Consider the following 16,857-nt stretch of genomic DNA (forward strand, 5'->3'; position numbering starts at 1 on the left):
ATATTAACCAATAACAACCGGCCCTGTTACATTACGCTGTCACATTAACCAATAATAACCGGCCCGGTGACATTACTGTAATATTAACCAATAATAACCGGCCCGGTGACATTACTCTGTAATATTAACCAATGACAACCGGCCCGGTGACATTACGCTGTCACATTAACCAATAATAACCGGCCCGGTGACATTACTCTGTAATATTAACCAATAATAACCAGCCCGGTGACATTACTCTGTAATATTAACCAATAATAACCGGCCCGGTGACATTACACTGTAATATTAACCAATAATAACAACCGGCCCGGTGACATTACTCTGTAATATTAACCAATGATAACCGGCCCGGTGACATTACACTGTAATATTAACCAATAATAACCGGCCCTGTTACATTACTCTGTAATATTAACCAATAACAACCGGCCCTGTTACATTACACTGTCACATTAACCAATAATAACCGGCCCGGTGACATTACTGTGATATTAACCAATAATAACCGGCCCGGTGACATTACACTGTAATATTAACCAATAACAACCGGCCCTGTTACATTACTCTGTAATATTAACCAATAATAACCGGCCCGGTGACATTACTCTGTAATATTAACCAATAACAACCGGCCCTGTTACATTACTCTGTAATATTAACCAATAATAACTGGCCCGTGACATTACTCTGTAATATTAACCAATAATAACCGGCCCGGTGACATTACGCTGTAATATTAACCAGTAATAACAACCGGCCCTGTTACATTACTCTGTAATATTAACCAATGATAACCGGCCCGGTGACATTACGCTGTAATATTAAACAATAATAACAAGCTGGTGACATTACTCTGTCACATTAACCATTAATATTAACCATTGTCATCCATCCTGCCTCCATGTAAAACACCCTTAGAAGCATGTGTGTATATAAAATTCTTAGGGCTCAAAACCCATCACCATTAGTATAATGCTTCTAAAGCCAGACAACTGCGTGTGAACATGGCGCTCCTAGAGCCAGACAACTGTGTGTGAACATGGCGCTCCTAGAGCCAGACAACTGCGTGTGAACATGGCGCTCCTAGAGCCAGACAACTGCGTGTGAACATGGCGCTCCTAGAGCCAGACAACTGCGTGTGAACATGGCGCTCCTAGAGCCAGACAACTGCGTGTGAACATGGCGCTCCTAGAGCCAGACAACTGCGTGTGAACATGGCGCTCCTAGAGCCAGACAACTGCGTGTGAACATGGCGCTCCTAGAGCCAGACAACTGCGTGTGAACATGGCCCCCCTAGAGCCAGACACCGGCGTACATGGCGCTCCTAGAGCCAGACACCGGCGTACATGGAGCTCCTAGAGCCAGACACCGGCGTACATGGAGCTCCTAGAGCCAGACACCGGCGTACATGGCGCTCCTAGAGCCAGACACCGGCGTACATGGCGCTCCTAGAGCCAGACACCGGCGTACATGGCGCTCCTAGAGCCAGACACCGGCGTAAATGGCGCTCCTAGAGCCAGACACCTGTGTATCGCTCCATTTTCCCATCGGTTTGTATAGCAGGAAGAGTGAGACCTGGAACATAATTTCTCCCATCAGTTTCTACGGATCGCACAGCAATAATAATGATCTATTCCATATACACCTGCTACATAGAAGGACTTTAAGAGAAACAAGATCATTTTTGTAAAATAATTGTAGAAGCAGGATTAGCTTCAAGAGGGATCGCGGCACAAATATCTGCACATACAGCAAACGCGTCATATTTACATTTTAGCTTAAAATGTGGAGAAACAGTTGAGTCCTTTGAAGGGATTGTGTGAATGCCCGGGCGTACGATGTCAGGCAGTCTATATTCTACCGTTCCAGTTTAAGGGAAGAGATATTGCCACAGTCTTTCTAAACCCCGTCCCCACTCCCTCCGCCACCCAGAATAGAATGTGATCTCATCAGACCACAATTCCAGTATTTGACGACACGTGCCAGGGGGTGTGGATTTGGAACAACTACTGCCCAAAATACCTGGTGTATGATGTTGCTACCGCAGTACATGCAAGAGATCGTGCAAAGGGCTGGTGAAGCAGGGTGCTATCTGTTTTTAAATTACACAGTAATAGGTGCGCCTGCCAATTTTTATTGGAAAGCAAGTGCAAGCTCCTGTTCACAAAAATAAACCTGAAAGCTGGCAAAGAGAAGGCCCCACAGGAAGCTGGCATTACCCATTCCCTAAAGAGAGAGAGTAACCCACTGCTTAGAAAAGTGTTGTTAGTAAAAGACACATGCTTTTCCACAGGTTTTAGGGGCTGCCCTGCGTGCAGAGGTTTCAAGAAAAATAATACTAGCAGAGTTGGAGTTAATGTATGGAAACAGGGAGGGAACTGACATCACTGTCTGCTATAGAGGTTTCTACAAAATATCACTGTTTGGTGGCGGTGTAGGGGATAGTGTTCTTAGGGGACACTGGTGGCGGTGTAGGGGATAGTGTTCTTGGGGGACACTGGTGGCGGTGTAGGGGATAGTGTTCTTGGGGAACACTGGTGGCGGTGTAGGGGATAGTGTTCTTGGGGGACACTGGTGGCGGTGTAGGGGATAGTGTTCTTGGGGGACACTGGTGGCGGTGTAGGGGATAGTGTTCTTGGGGGACACTGGTGGCGGTGTAGGGGATAGTGTTCTTGGGGGACACTGGTGGCGGTGTAGGGGATAGTGTTCTTGGGGGACACTGGTGGCGGTGTAGGGGATAGTGTTCTTGGGGGACACTGGTGGCGGTGTAGGGGATAGTGTTCTTGGGGGACACTGGTGGCGGTGTAGGGGATAGTGTACTTGGGGGACACTGGTGGCGTTGTAGGGGACAGTGTTCTTGGGGGAGACTGATTGGGGTATAGGGGATAGTGTTCTTGGGGGAGACTGGTGGCGGTGTGGGGGTTAATGTTCTATGCAGAGACTGGTGGCGGTGTGGGGGTTAATGTTCTATGCAGAGACTGGTGGCGGTGTGGGGGTTAATGTTCTATGCAGAGACTGGTGGCGGTGTGGGGGTTAATGTTCTATGCAGAGACTGGTGGCGGTGTGGGGGTTAATGTTCTATGCAGAGACTGGTGGCGGTGTGGGGGTTAATGTTCTATGCAGAGACTGGTGGCGGTGTGGGGGTTAATGTTCTATGCAGAGACTGGTGGCGGTGTGGGGGTTAATGTTCTATGCAGAGACTGGTGGCGGTGTGGGGGTTAATGTTCTATGCAGAGACTGGTGGCGGTGTGGGGGTTAATGTTCTATGCAGAGACTGGTGGCGGTGTGGGGGTTAATGTTCTATGCAGAGACTGGTGGCGGTGTGGGGGTTAATGTTCTATGCAGAGACTGGTGGCGGTGTGGGGGTTAATGTTCTATGCAGAGACTGGTGGCGGTGTGGGGGTTAATGTTCTATGCAGAGACTGGTGGCGGTGTGGGGGTTAATGTTCTATGCAGAGACTGGTGGCGGTGTGGGGGTTAATGTTCTATGCAGAGACTGGTGGCGGTGTGGGGGTTAATGTTCTATGCAGAGACTGGTGGCGGTGTGGGGGTTAATGTTCTATGCAGAGACTGGTGGCGGTGTGGGGGTTAATGTTCTATGCAGAGACTGGTGGCGGCTGCCCTGAATCCAGTCCAGTTTTAATAGCATTAAAGAAAGGGCTGGGGGAGCGACTGCCAAGTAAAGCGGAGGGAGGGGGCACCGCACATCTAGCAGCTACTGAATGCAGAATTCTCCACCCTCCACTCTCTCTGCTGGGTCTGGGGTCAGACACTCAGCTTCTGCATTGAGGAGGGAGTCAGCACTCACTGCCCAGTGGCTCATTCATTACCTGGGACCAGCTGGTAAACTCATTGACTTCACAAACACTTCCTCTATCCAAAAACAGGAGGAAGAGCAATCAGTCAGGGAGACCACAAGAGACAGACAGACAGTCACATAGAACGAGAGAGGCAGGGAGACAACAAGAGACAGACATGGAAAGAGACAGACAGCCACAGAGATAGATAGAAGCAGGGCTCGCTCTGTTTATACACTATATAAATCCATAGATAGATAGAAGCAGGGCTCGCTCTGTTTATACACTATATAAATCCATAGATAGATAGAAGCAGGGCTCGCTCTGTTTATACACTATTTAAATCCATAGATAGATAGAAGCAGGACTCGCTCTGTTTATACACTATATAAATCCATAGATAGAAGCAGGGCTCGCTCTGTTTATACACTATATAAATCCATAGATAGATAGAAGCAGGGCTCGCTCTGTTTATACACTATATAAATCCATAGATAGAAGCAGGGCTCGCTCTGTTTATACACTATATAAATCCATAGATAGATAGAAGCAGGGCTCGCTCTGTTTATACACTATTTAAATCCATAGATAGATAGAAGCAGGGCTCACTCTGTTTATACACTATATAAATCCATAGATAGAAGCAGGGCTCGCTCTGTTTATACACTATATAAATCCATAGATAGATAGAAGCAGGGCTCGCTCTGTTTATACACTATATAAATCCATAGATAGAAGCAGGGCTCGCTCTGTTTATACACTATATAAATCCATAGATAGATAGAAGCAGGGCTCGCTCTGTTTATACACTATTTAAATCCATAGATAGATAGAAGCAGGGCTCACTCTGTTTATACACTATATAAATCCATAGATAGATAGAAGCAGGACTCGCTCTGTTTATACACTATATAAATCCATAGATAGATAGAAGCAGGGCTCGCTCTGTTTATACACTATATAAATCCATAGATAGATAGAAGCAGGGCTCGTTCTGTTTATACACTATATAAATCCATAGATAGATAGAAGCAGGACTCGCTCTGTTTATACACTATATAAATCCATAGATAGATAGAAGCAGGGCTCGCTCTGTTTATACACTATATAAATCCATAGATAGATAGAAGCAGGGCTCGCTCTGTTTATACACTATATAAATCCATAGATAGATAGAAGCAGGGCTCGCTCTGTTTATACACTATATAAATCCATAGATAGATAGAAGCAGGGCTCGCTCTGTTTATACACTATATAAATCCATAGATAGATAGAAGCAGGGCTCGCTCTGTTTATACACTATATAAATCCATAGATAGATAGAAGCTGGGCTCGCTCTGTTTATACACTATATAAATCCATAGATGGATAGAAGCAGGGCTCGCTCTGTTTATACACTATATAAATCCATAGATGGATAGAAGCAGGGCTCGCTCTGTTTATACACTATATAAATCCATAGATAGATAGAAGCAGGGCTCGCTCTGTTTATACACTATATAAATCCATAGATAGATAGAAGCAGGGCTCGCTCTGTTTATACACTATATAAATCCATAGATAGATAGAAGCAGGACTCGCTCTGTTTATACACTATATAAATCCATAGATAGATAGAAGCAGGATTCGCTCTGTTTATACACTATATAAATCCATAGATAGATAGAAGCAGGGTTCGCTCTGTTTATACACTATATAAATCCATAGATAGATAGAAGCAGGGCTCGCTCTGTTTATACACTATATAAATCCATAGATAGATAGAAGCAGGACTCGCTCTGTGTATACACTATATAAATCCATAGATAGATAGATAGAATCAGGGCTCGCTCTGTTTAGACACTATATAAATGTAGCGGAGAGCCGATCTTGCACAGCTATTCTCCACTAGAGATTCCAGTGAGGCTCAGGAACAAGGTGATGTTAAGTCCATAGGCAAGGTTTCCAGCAGGTAAAGTAATACAGCAGTATCCCCATCGCAATCCCAATAACTGGACGACACACAGTTTCAGGAGTAGACTGACAAGCTTTATTCCACAGTTCCTTATAAAGCCCTCTCCCATGCAAGGGAGGAGGTTCTAACACTTAAGACATTATCCAATCTCTAAGTAGTAACCTCCCACAGATCTCCTCCCCTCCTCTAGCATCATAATCCCCTTATTGTGTACACAGTTTTCCCCGAGTTTTGGATGTACCCTAAATACTTGGGGTACATCCACAAATCCAACATCCCCAGATAGCTCTATTCTGGGGGACCAACATACTTAAAAATTAGCCCATTCGGATGAATGGTTCGTGAGATATGGGGTTCCAAAGATTTGACCGACCGCATGGGTAAAGTATCCGAAAACAGTTCCATGCATTTTGGCCCTGCGGTCGGTCACAAACAAGGGAATGAAAACAGGCGAATTGCCTGTGTTATAGAGCCTGGAGAGGGTTTGAATGAATTCCCTTGTTTATGGGGCTCTTTCTACCGAACGGCGGGTCATTCGGTAGTTTCCATACGAATTTCTGGAAGTATGGAGGTCTCAGCGGTGTTTGCCTAATCAAGTGTCCGATTTTAGTTCCAGACACTCGACGGCAAAACACCGCTGTTCGGTAGTTTAAGATGGCCGCCGCCACGTGTTTGTTTCCCGAATGGCGGCCACCCAGAGGACAAAGACCACACTGCACTGATTGCCAATTACCTGTTTGCAACATTGTTGCAAACGGTAATTGGAGGCACACTCATTCCTGGGTGGTCTGGTTGTTCGGTAGTTTCATTCCCTTGTTTTATTTGAATGATTCTACCGAACAACTAGAGGAATACAATTCTTTACATACATTTAACTGTCATTATACCCGGATACCATGCTTTCTATACATGTACATACACATTAAACCAGCCATATGACCAAATACACTTATTCTCATACATGTCGTGGGACAGCCCGGTACCAATCCGCTACACTGCTCCCCCTTGCCCACAAGCCGGCATACACAGTCTGATCCAACACGGATCGGCTTGGGGATGTCCGGGGGCTCACGGATCATTTCTCTAAGTCAGTTTGTCTTGACAACCCGTCAGCATTTCCATTCTGCTTACCCGGCCGGTACTGGATATTAAAGTCAAAAGGCTGTAGCGCCAAACTCCAGCGCAGCAGCCTGGCGTTGTCTCCAGCCACCCGGTTCAGCCAGACTAACGGGTTGTGATCCGTGAGCAAGGAAAAGGGCTGTCCATATAAATAGGGTTGTAGCTTCTTTAGGGCCCACACCACAGCCAGGCATTCCTTTTCGATGGCGGCGTAGCTTACTTCTCGAGGTAACAGTTTGCGACTGATGTAAGCCACTGGATGTTCCCCGCCATCGGCCCCGACTTGACTCAGTACTGCCCCCAATCCAAACATAGAAGCGTCTGTGTGAACAAGAAAACGTTTAGTTGGATTGGGAGCTGCCAAGACAGGGGCATTTATCAATGCATTTTTCAATTGTTGGAATGCCTGCTCACACTCCGGGGTCCAGTTTACTTGGCGGGGAAGGTTCTTACGGGTCAGGTCAGTGAGGGGTTTGGCCAGGGCGCTATAATTGGGAACAAACTTCCGGTAATACCCTGCTGTCCCTAGAAACGCTAAAACCTGGGTCTTAGTCCTAGGGGTGGGCCACTGGGCTACAGCCTCTACTTTGGCGGGTTCGGGTTTTTGTTTACCGCACCCTACTCTATGTCCCAGGTATTGTACCTCAGCCATGCCGATACTACACTTGGCCGGCTTCAAGGTCAGACCTGCTTCCCTTATCCTATCTAGTACAGCTCCGATGTGAGCTAAGTGTTCCTGCCACGTATTGCTAAAAATAGCAATATCGTCCAGGTAGGCACATGTATAGTCCTGGAATCCATCTAGGAGTCGATCCACCATCCTTTGGAAGGTGGCTGGGGCGTTTTTCATCCCAAATGGCATGACCTTAAACTGGTACAAGCCAAATGGGGTGACAAAGGCCGACTTCGGGATGGCGTCTGGGGCCAGGGGGATTTGCCAATATCCTTTACACAAGTCAATAGTGGTGAGGTATTGGCCCCTGGCCATTCTGTCCAGTAACTCGTCTATCCGGGGCATCGGATAGGCGTCAGATACAGTCTTCTCGTTCAATCTCCTATAGTCCACGCAGAAGCGGGTCGTACCGTCTCGCTTTGGTACGAGGACTACAGGAGATGCCCAAGGACTGTCTGAGGGTTCAATCACCCCCAGTTGGAGCATTTCGTCGATCTCCTTACGCATGCTTGCCCGTACCGCTTCTGGAATGCGGTATGGCGTCTGGCGCATGGGTAGTTGCCCTGGGGTCTCGACCCGGTGAGTTGCCAGAGGCGTGTATCCAGGTACATTAGAGAACGTGTCGCGTTTCTCTTCCAATAGTTGCTGTACCTCGATCCGCTCCTGTGGGCTCAGCCGATCTCCCAGCGTAACCTCCCCTAAATCTCCGGACAGCTGCCCATCCCCCAGCAAATCGGGGAGGGGTAAGCTGTCAAACTCTTCCGTGTTAGGGGCACAGATGGCGGTTACCTCCTCAGTACGCTCGTGGTAGGGCTTCAGCATGTTCACATGGAGCATGCGTCGCCCCCCAGTCCCTGTGCAGGGGCCGATAATATAGGTGGTATCGCATCTTTGCTCCACCACCTTATATGGGCCCTGCCAGGCGGCCTGTAACTTATCATGTCGGACAGGTTTTAAAATTAGTACCTTCTGCCCGACCTGAAAGCTACGGTCCCTGGCTCCCCGATCATACCATGTACGCTGGCGGGTCTGGGCCTCCTGAAGGTTTTCCCGTACCGTCTTGGTCAACGCTTCTAGGCGGTCCCGAAAGGCCAACACATATGGTAGGATGGGAGTGCCATCTGTGCTCCGGTCTCCCTCCCAATGCTCTCTAATAAGATCCAATGGGCCTCGGACCCTCCTTCCAAACAATAATTCAAACGGGGAGAACCCTGTGGATTCCTGCGGCACCTCCCGGTATGCAAATAGGAGGTGCGGCAGGAATCGTTCCCAGTCCTTGTGGGTCTCTGCGAAGGTTCGGAGCATCTGCTTCAAGGTACCATTGAATCGTTCGCAGAGCCCGTTCGTCTGGGGGTGGTAAGGGGCGCTGATAATAGGCTTAATGCCACAGATCCTCCAGAGGTGTTGGGTGAATTCTGCGGTAAACTGGGTACCCTGATCCGAGATAATCTCCCTGGGTAATCCCATCCGGGAGAATATCCGCATGAGGGCATCCGCGACCGTCTCAGCGTGGATGTTGGTCAGAGCCACTGCTTCTGGATACCTGGTGGCATAATCTACGACCGTTAAAATATACCGTTTTCCTGACGGGCTAACTTTATTGAGGGGGCCTATCAGATCCACCGCTATTCGGCTAAAAGGTTCCTCTATTATGGGTAAGGGGTGAAGTTTAGCCTTCCTGCGATCCCCCCCTTTTCCCACTCTCTGGCAGGTATCGCAAGTCGTGCAATATCTGCGTACTTCCTGGCTAATCCCTGGCCAGAAGAAACTCTGGGTTAGTCTGTACCTGGTGCGACTAACCCCTAGATGTCCGGATAGCGGAATATCATGCGCTATCCGGAGTAATTCAGCCCGGTACCGCTGTGGTACCACTAATTGTCTCCTCGCTATAGGGTCTAACCCCGTAATCTGTTTGGTTGTTTCCCTGTATAAAAGTTGTTTATCCCAGATAAACTTTTCTCCCTCCGCCCCGGGGGAACCCGTGCCAACCTTGTCCCTATACACCTGAAGCGTGGGGTCTGTTGCGACTTCAGCTACAAATTCATTAGGTGGAGCCCAGGGGACACATTCTAGAGGGGGGGTAGGGTTGCTTACCTGGACCTCCGGCAGTGTGTTGTGGTCCTGGGTGCGGGCCTGTTGTCGGGTGACTACAGGGTTGACCTCTCCTGTGGTGGGTGACTGGGGCTCAAAAGCAGAAGTGAGCCTCCCCAGATCGTTCCCCAATAAAACCTCCGCCGGTAAATGTGGCATCAACCCCACCTCCACTTCCCCTGCCCCCGCTCCCCAATGTAAATGTACCCTTGCTGTAGGTAGCCGGTACACTGCTCCCCCAGCTACCCGGACGGCAACAGTTTTGTTCAGTTTTGCCTGATCTGAAATCAGGTGGCTCTGTACCAAAGTGATGGTGGCTCCCGAATCTCGTAATCCCCGGACTGCTGTACCATTCAGATATACCGTCTGTCGATGGTGCCGTAGATTATCCACATTGGCCTGGACCGGATCTGCCTCGTGCAGTACCTCCCATTGTTCCACAGTAGTAATGGGGACTGCGGAACCATATGGGGTGGTGACTAGGTCCTGGTAGTGGTGGGCTGCGGCCGCCCTGGGTGGAGGTGGGCCTGGACGAATCCAGGTGGAACGGTCCCGTAGCTGTGGGCATTCCCTTTTATAATGTCCCCACTTCTGGCAGTGATGACAGGGGCCAGCGGTGGGTTGTCGGAACCGGGGCTGTGCAGCGGGTGGTGGAGGTGGTGGTAGCGGTCTCGGTGAAACTGGGGTGTAGTTGTTTCCCCCGAATGTTTTAAAGGTTGCTTTTGGAGCTGCAGGTTTTTGTGACCTGCGTGCATCCAGGTAGTCATCCGCTTTCCTAGCCGCCTCGGTAAGGGAAGTAGGGTTTCTGTCCCTTACCCATTCCTGGACCTCATTGGTTACTCCCTCATAGAACTGCTCCATCAGCAACATTTGTATTACATCCTCCATAGAACGTGCCTTGCTAGCTTGCACCCACCCGAGCGCTGCCCCCTGTAATCGGCATGCCCACTCTGCGTGCGAGTCCTTCTCTGTTTTCTTTAGATCCCGGAACCTCCGCCGGTATGCCTCGGGTGTTATAGCATACCTGGCGAGTATAATTTCTTTCACTTTACTGTAATTCCTTATTTCGTCATTAGGTACAGTCCGATATGCCTCTGCTGCCCTCCCGGTTAACCTTCCGGCCAAAATAGGTACCCAGTCCTCTGCGTTAATTTTATGCAGTGCACACAGTCTTTCAAAGTCTTGCAGGAAAGCGTCTATATCTTCCTCTGCCTCCACATATGTTTTAAAAGCCTGGTATGGTATTTTAGGCTTACCTTCCTGTGGCACATTAATTGCAGAGCTTTGTTCTGGTGCCTGTGTCCTTAGGATGAATTCTTGTACCTCGGCCATTGTCCTGGTAACAATTTCTGTTGGGGGGTTTTCCCCATAAAAGGATAGCCTGAACTGAACCTGCCTCTGGAATTCCGATCCTTGTGGTGTTCCTCCCGGCTCCCTCTGTGCCGGAACTGAATCGCCCTCCATTCTGTACTCTGCCATGAGTTCTGTAACAAGTACTGCTTTCTTCTTATTGCTGGCTTGTATACCCCTTGCCTCTAGGAGGTCCTTTAGCGTGGAGCGTTTTAGCGCAGAAAAATCAATCTCCATCCGTACTCCATTTACGCTTGTTCCTCTGTGAGTTTGGATCCCAGCGCTGCCAACCAATGTAGCGGAGAGCCGATCTTGCACAGCTATTCTCCACTAGAGATTCCAGTGAGGCTCAGGAACAAGGTGATGTTAAGTCCATAGGCAAGGTTTCCAGCAGGTAAAGTAATACAGCAGTATCCCCATCGCAATCCCAATAACTGGACGACACACAGTTTCAGGAGTAGACTGACAAGCTTTATTCCACAGTTCCTTATAAAGCCCTCTCCCATGCAAGGGAGGAGGTTCTAACACTTAAGACATTATCCAATCTCTAAGTAGTAACCTCCCACAGATCTCCTCCCCTCCTCTAGCATCATAATCCCCTTATTGTGTACACAGTTTTCCTCGAGTTTTGGATGTACCCTAAATACTTGGGGTACATCCACAAATCCAACATCCCCAGATAGCTCTATTCTGGGGGACCAACATACTTAAAAATTAGCCCATTCGGATGAATGGTTCGTGAGATATGGGGTTCCAAAGATTTGACCGACCGCATGGGTAAAGTATCCGAAAACAGTTCCATGCATTTTGGCCCTGCGGTCGGTCACAAACAAGGGAATGAAAACAGGCGAATTGCCTGTGTTATAGAGCCTGGACAGGGTTTGAATGAATTCCCTTGTTTATGGGGCTCTTTCTACCGAACGGCGGGTCATTCGGTAGTTTCCATACGAATTTCTGGAAGTATGGAGGTCTCAGCAGTGTTTGCCTAGTCAAGTGTCCGATTTTAGTTCCAGACACTCGACGGCAAAACACCGCTGTTCGGTAGTTTAAGATGGCCGCCGCCACGTGTTTGTTTCCCGAATGGCGGCCACCCAGAGGACAAAGACCACACTGCACGGATTGCCAATTACCTGTTTGCAACATTGTTGCAAACGGTAATTGGAGGCACACTCATTCCTGGGTGGTCTGGTTGTTCGGTAGTTTCATTCCCTTGTTTTATTTGAATGATTCTACCGAACAACTAGAGGAATACAATTCTTTACATACATTTAACTGTCATTATACCCGGATACCATGCTTTCTATACATGTACATACACATTAAACCAGCCATATGACCAAATACACTTATTCTCATACATGTCGTGGGACAGCCCGGTACCAATCCGCTACAATAAATCCATAGATAGAAGCAGGACTCGCTCTGTTTATACACTATATAAATCCATAGATAGATAGAAGCAGGGCTCGCTCTGTTTATACACTATATAAATCCATAGATGGATAGAAGCAGGGCTCGCTCTGTTTATACACTATATAAACCCATAGATAGATAGAAGCAGGGCTCGCTCTGTTTATACACTATATAAATCCATAGATAGATAGAAGCAGGGCTCGCTCTGTTTATACACTATATAAATCCATAGATGGATAGAAGCAGGGCTCGCTCTGTTTATACACTATATAAACCCATAGATAGATAGAAGCAGGGCTCGCTCTGTTTATACACTATATAAATCCATAGATAGATAGAAGCAGGGCTCGCTCTGTTTATACACTATATAAATCCATAGATAGAAAGAAGCAGGACTCGCTCTGTTTATACACTATATCAATCCATAGATAGAAGCAGGGCTCGCTCTGTTTATACACTATATAAATCCACAGATAGATAGATAGAAGCATGGCTTGCTCTGTTTATACACTATATAAATCCATAGATAGATAGATAGAAGCAGGGCTCGCTCTGTGTATACACTATATAAATCCATAGATAGATAGAAGCAGGGCTCGCTCTGTTTATACACTATATAAATCCATAGATAGATAGATAGAAGCAGGACTCGCTCTGTTTATACACTATATAAATCCATAGATAGATAGAAGCAGGGCTCGCTCTGTTTATACACTATATAAATCCATAGATAGATAGATAGATAGAAGCAGGACTCGCTCTGTTTATACACTATATAAATCCATAGATAGATAGATAGAAGCAGGACTCGCTCTGTTTATACACTATATAAATCCATAGATAGATAGAAGCAGGATTCGCTCTGTTTATACACTATATAAATCCATAGATAGATAGATAGATAGAAGCAGGACTCGCTCTGTTTATACACTATATAAATCCATAGATAGATAGATAGAAGCAGGGCTCGCTCTGTTTATACACTATATAGTCTGATATTTTACGTTGTCCTGATCGGTCTAGGGGATCGCCCTTGTAGACTTATATTCGTTTTTTAATTTCTTACATAAAAATCGCAAATTATGAAGCCTCCTGTCTTTCCTTAAAATGAAGATAATTTCAAGCCATGGCGTAAAAATAATTACAATTTTATTAAGGACGGGAATATTTTACCTCCATTTCGTCCGTTACAGAATGGTCTCCTTTCTTGCTCTCATGGTTTGTTCTATGGATATCTTCTTTCCATTACATTACATGCTGTTAAAGGGACTCTCCAGTGCCAGGAAAACAAACTGTTTTCCTGGCACTGCAGGTCCCCTATCCCTCCCACCCCCCATCCCAGGTTGCTGAAGGGGTTACTTACCTGTATCCAGCCCCAGTGTCCCTCGGCGCTGGGTCAGGGTCCGCCCACGCTACTCCCCATAGGAGGGTCCGCCCATGCGCATTAGAAACCCCCCCCATAGGAAAGCATTGATAAATGCTTCCAATGCTTTCCTATGGGGATTTCAGTGACGCTGGAGGTTCTCACATAGCGTGAGGACGCCCAGCGACGCTCTAGCACACGGAAGTGCCCTCTAGTGGCTGTTTAGTTTATGAAAACTGCAATAATTACACTTGCAGGGTTAAGGGTAGTGGGAGTTGGCACCCAGACCACTCCAGTTAGCAGAAGTGGTCTGGGTGCCCGGAGTGTCCCTTTAATGCAACGTATTTTGAGAATTGTACGAATATTGCTTGTACTTTAGGATTATTTCTGATGGCTTCCAGTGTCATGTGCCCGCAGCGTTTTCTGGTCATGGAAGCTGTTCGTATTTCCCTTGTTGTCTAACCTGTGCGTTGGATTGCTTTGGACCTCGGTTTCCCCTGAAAGAAAGGAAGTCAGTCGGAGGACCTGCCATTTCTATACCCTGTATATCTGTTGGTTAGGTGATTTTCTGCTGCTTCCATTATTATGGCCGACATTGCATTAAAATTTTCAAGTTTGATGTTTGAAAGGTAAACTTGTTTTCAATGAACGTTTACTGTATCCAATAATCAAGTATCAGACTTGAGGCAATGACAGCATTCTATATAAATTATATTAAAAGGAACACTATTGGGTCAAGAACACACGTGTCTTCCCGATCCTGTAGTGTTAAGACCATATTTAGGCGGCTGGCTCCCCCTAAAAAGGTAATAAACGCATATTTTACCAAACGCCACATGGGTCCACCAGGGCCAAACACCGCTGGGCAATCGGCATCTCCTCAATGAATCTCCATACAGAGGATCTCAATCACACTGTGCAGCACTGCCCCAGGAAGCACCTCTAGCAGCCACCTGAGGAGTGGCTAGCAGAGGTATCCCTAGGCTGTAATGTAAACACTGCATTTTCTTTAAAAAGACAGTGTTTGCTTACAAATGCCTGCAGTTCCCCCCACCCCCCGGAGGTATTCCTAAGGGGGACTGTCAACACTGCCTTTTCTCTGAAAAGGCAGAGTTTGCATTAAAATGCCTGAAGGCAATGATTATACTCACCAGAACAACTACATTAAGCTATATACCGTACATCAAGCTGTATACCGTACATCAAGCTGTATACCGTACATCAAGCTGTATACCGTACATCAAGCTGTATACCGTACATCAAGCTATATACCGTACATCAAGCTATATACCGTACATCAAGCTGTATACCGTACATCAAGCTATATACCGTCCATTAAGCTATATACCGTCCATTAAGCTATATACCGTCCATTAAGCTATATACCGTCCATTAAGCTATATACCGTACATTAAACTGTATAATACATTAAGCTGTATACCGTCCATTAAGCTATATACCGTCCATTAAGCTATATACCGTCCATTAAGCTATATACCGTCCATTAAGCTATATACCGTCCATTAAGCTATATACCGTCCATTAAGCTATATACCGTCCATTAAGCTATATACCGTCCATTAAGCTATATACCGTCCATTAAGCTATATACCGTCCATTAAGCTATATACCGTCCATTAAGCTATATACCGTCCATTAAGCTATATACCGTCCATTAAGCTATATACCGTCCATTAAGCTATATACCGTCCATTAAGCTGTATACCGTCCATTAAGCTGTATACCGTCCATTACGCTGTATACCGTCCATTACGCTGTATACCGTCCATTACGCTGTATACCGTCCATTACGCTGTATACCGTCCATTACGCTGTATACCGTCCATTACGCTGTATACCGTCCATTACGCTGCATACTATACATTAAGTTGTATACCGTACATTACGCTGTATACCGTACATTAAGCTGTATATTGTACATTACGCTGCATACTATACATTAAGTTGTATACCGTACATTAAGCTGTATATACCGTACATTAAGCTGTATATTGTACATTAAGCTGTATACCGTACATTACGCTGTATACCGTACATTACGCTGTATACCGTACATTACGCTGTATACCGTACATTACGCTGTATACCGTACATTACGCTGTATACCGTACATTACGCTGTATACCGTCCATTACGCTGTATGCCGTCCATTACGCTGTATACCGTCCATTACGCTGTATACCGTCCATTACGCTGTATACCGTCCATTACGCTGTATACCGTCCATTACGCTGTATACCGTCCATTACGCTGTATACCGTCCATTACGCTGTATACCGTCCATTACGCTGTATACCGTCCATTACGCTGTATACCGTCCATTACGCTGTATACCGTCCATTACGCTGTATACCGTCCATTACGCTGTATACCGTCCATTACGCTGTATACCGTCCATTACGCTGTATACCGTCCATTACGCTGTATACCGTCCATTACGCTGTATACCGTCCATTACGCTGTATACCGTCCATTACGCTGTATACCGTCCATTACGCTGTATACCGTCCATTACGCTGTATACCGTCCATTACGCTGTATACCGTCCATTACGCTGTATACCGTCCATTACGCTGTATACCGTCCATTACGCTGTATACCGTCCATTACGCTGTATACCGTCCATTACGCTGTATACCGTCCATTACGCTGTATACCGTCCATTACGCTGTATACCGTCCATTACGCTGTATACCGTCCATTACGCTGTATACCGTCCATTACGCTGTATACCGTCCATTACGCTGTATACCGTCCATTACGCTGTATACCGTCCATTACGCTGTATACCGTCCATTACGCTGTATACCGTCCATTACGCTGTATACCGTACATTAAGCTGTATATTGTACATTAAGCTGTATATTGTACATTAAGCTGTATATTGTACATTAAGCTGAAGTTGTTCTGGTGATTATACTGTCCCTTTAAGGCATCATGACTGCATTGTGGGAATTTTTCTCCCACCTCCCTCACCACTCATTACAGCAGAGCAAGAATCAGAAAATAGAAGATGTGCACAGAAACCGTGCCTGTGTGAATGGCCTACAATGCCGCATAGTGACGGCAGTAA

The 16,857-nt window shown here is 46.5% G+C and overlaps 1 protein-coding gene across 1 annotated transcript in view; it reads right to left on the reverse strand.

Moving 5' to 3' along the window:
• Nucleotides 1-16,857, reverse strand: part of BOP1 (BOP1 ribosomal biogenesis factor) — a 58,545-nt gene that overhangs the window by 31,478 nt on the left and 10,210 nt on the right. The window lies entirely within an intron of this gene.

The sequence above is a fragment of the Pelobates fuscus genome, chromosome 4, assembly GCF_036172605.1.
Source record: "Pelobates fuscus isolate aPelFus1 chromosome 4, aPelFus1.pri, whole genome shotgun sequence".
Classification (NCBI taxonomy): Eukaryota; Metazoa; Chordata; class Amphibia; order Anura; family Pelobatidae; genus Pelobates; species Pelobates fuscus.